Here is a 3599-nt window from a genome sequence, read left to right on the forward strand (position 1 = left end):
GCCGATAAAATGTATCGTTTCGACAAGGATTGAACTTATCATTTAGCAGGCTGGGCCTAAGTCGTGTTGGATTTTAGGTCTTCGGGCTGAAATCCATTGGGCAAATTACTGTTTTTTCTTTTTTGTTGGAGGGTATTTCTTATTAAAAAGTAATAAAATCTTAAAATAAGTAAATGGATAAATTCAAAATTAAAAACTTTACTAAAAAAACACTAAAGCAATTTTTTACTAAAGTATTTAAATAAAATTGATTGAATTAAATTAATTTAAAATTTTAATTTAATTTTTTATTTTTTTTAATTTATTTTGATTTAATTAAAAAAATCAATAAAATTAAATAAAACTAATTAACGAGTAGTACTTATTTTTTATAATATAAAAAATCATACTATAATATAAAATATTAAAAATAAGGTGAAAAAAATAAAAAATTAATTAAAAATTTTAATTAATTAAATTAAATTAAATCAAACTGATTCGATTTAAATTAATTTATATTTAAAAATAATTCAGTTTAATTTTATAAATATTAAAATTTTAATTTTTTATACTAACTTCTCAAAATAATTCATGAGTTTTTGCATGTATTATAGTTTTTTATTAAAAATAAAAATTTTATAGAATTTTAGAAAGGTAAAATGGAATATTATAATTAATTCAATGCAGGAGATTCAAAATAAAACAGCAATTATAGCCTAGCCCACTACAACGATAAAACACATGGCCCAATAAGACAAAACCCTGACCAAATTTGGTTTTTCAATACTGACCAAACGAAAACAAAGGTAGCATCAAATGCCATCCACCAAGTGAGGTGCATTAAAATCGGTATTCGGTTCAAATAAAAAAATTGATCAAACTTAATTAATTTAAAATTTTAATTTAATTTTTTATTCATTTAAATTTAGTTTGATTTTTAATTTTAAAAATTTTAATTATTTCAATTCGGTTCGATTTTAATAAAAAATGAATCGAAAAAACCGAATCAAACTGATTAGTGATAATAATATATTAATTTTAATAATATAGAGAGATTAGATCATATTAAAATTTTAATATTTCAATTAAATTTTAAAATATTAAAAATAAAATATAAAAAATAAAAAAAAAATTATTAAAAATTCAAACCGATTAAATCAAATCGAATCAAATCGATTCGATTTAATATCATTTTTTATCAAAATTAATTAAATTTTCATAAATACTAAAATTTTAATTTTTAATTTATTTAATTCAGCTAATGTCCAACTCTAACAGAAGCGCACACACACTCTAATGAAGAAAATCAACTTATCATAACATGCCAATATACTGGTTGATGCAAAAAGTGATGCAGGAATTCAATTTAAGGGCTTAATTTAAATAAATAATTAAAGTAAATAAAATATATTATTTTTTATTTATTATTTTATTAATTTTTTTATTATCATTTTAAAATTATTATTATTTTTTATTATAGTAACGTATAATTCGCTGTTATCATTCTATTTAATTTTATATTATTTTTAAATTAATCTATCATTAATTATTATTATTTAAATAAATATTTAAAATATTTTTTAATATTTAATAAAATTTAATATTTTTAAAATGGTATAATAAAGCCAATAAAATAAATTATCTTTTTTAATATGTATAAAAAATCAAAATAAACAAGAATTATAGAATAAAAAGATATAAAATAAATATATATTTAAAAATTAAATTGGTAATTAATTATAAACCATTAAATAAAGTTTTAAGATGGATTAGGTATCCAATACCAAATAAACAAGATTTATTAAATAGGTTATACAAAGCACAAATCTTTTCAAAATTTGATATGAAATCAGGTTTCTGGCAAGTCCAAATAGATGAAAAAGACAAATATAAAACGGCATTTACTGTACCTTTTGGACAATATGAATGGAATATTATGCCATTTGAATTAAAAAACGCACCAAGTGAATTTCAGAAAATAATGAATGATATATTTACACCATATGATTTTATAATCACTTATATAGATGATGTATTAGTATTTAGTCAAGATATTAGTCAACACATTAGACATTTACAAATTTTCTATAAGACCATAAAAAGAAATGGATTAGTTTTGTCTAAACCAAAAATGAAAATTTTTCAAACAAAAATTAGATTTTTAGGACATGAGATATATCAGAATACAATAGTACCAATACAAAGAAATATAGAGTTTGCAGACAAGTTTCCTGATGAAATTAAAGATAAAAACCAACTACAAAGATTTTTAGGATCATTGAATTACATCTCTGATTTTTATCCTAACTTAAGAATATTTTGCAAACCATTATATAATAGATTAAAAACAAATCCTAAACCATGGACAGAAGAACATACTAAGATTATTCAGGAAATTAAAAAGTATGTCAAAAGTTTACCATGTTTAAATATTTGTAATCCTAATTTTCCTAAAATAGTGAAAACAGATGCTTCTAATCAAGGATATGGAGGTATTCTTAAACAAAGAATAAATGAAAAAGATTGTATTATTATATATTATTCAGGATTTTGGAATCCTACTCAAGAAAAATATTCTACCATTAAAAAGGAAATCTTATCAATTGTTTTATGTGTAACAAAATTTCAAAGTGATCTTTTAAACCAAAAATTTACCATTAGAGTAGATTGTAAAGCAGCCAAAGATGTTTTGACCAAAGATGTAAAAAATTTAGCTGCTAAACATATCTTTGCATGATGGCAAGCTTTTTTGTCTATATTTGATTTTGATATTATTCATATAAAAGGAACTGACAATTCCATTGCAGATTTTCTAACCAGAGAATTTTTACAGGAAAAATGACCGACAAAGGCAAGGACGCAGAAAAGATCTCCCTGAGATCTCAGACCAATATTATCAAGACAAATTTGACAAATGCAAAACTAATTACTTCTAGACCATCCACTCAACAAAGACCATTATATACTAGTAGTACTAGCATTATAAATAGACCAATGTCTCCAATTTCTAGTGCATTAATAACCCAACCAAGTTATCCTAGACCAAGATCGCCAAGACCAAACCTTTCTCCAAATTTTACTTCACTAAATAGATATAGTCCATTACAAAATCCTATGGGCTCAATCAGGCCCATTACACCCTCTACTTTTAAACAAATTGTGACCAATACTCCATCTTCTAGCCAAAGCCCAACAATTTCACAAGAACTTATCCCAGCAGACTATAAATACAAGACTATTGAAGACCATGTTATCACAATAGAACCCGAATATTGGGCCAAAAACCCAAATCTTAATGCCTACCAAATTTGTGATTCCATTTTTCCCAAGACACATTTCTATATACCAGACAACTTTAACAAATCTCAACCATATTATGAGGCCATTCTTATTCAGACAAATTCTATCCTCATCCAAAACAATTATGATCCCCAATACTCAAACAAAATCAGATATTGTAAAGTCCGCCTCTTGAAATTTTGGACTCTGGCAGAGTGGGGACAAGAGCCCCACCAGACAAAGGAATTTATTTTGACAAATGGACAAATGCAAAATACAATTATTATGATTATCAAGTTGCTTGGGAACGAACATTCCTGAAGCAAAATGACCATATGTCT

Source organism: Manihot esculenta, chromosome 18 (assembly GCF_001659605.2).
Source record: "Manihot esculenta cultivar AM560-2 chromosome 18, M.esculenta_v8, whole genome shotgun sequence".
Classification (NCBI taxonomy): domain Eukaryota; kingdom Viridiplantae; phylum Streptophyta; class Magnoliopsida; order Malpighiales; family Euphorbiaceae; genus Manihot; species Manihot esculenta.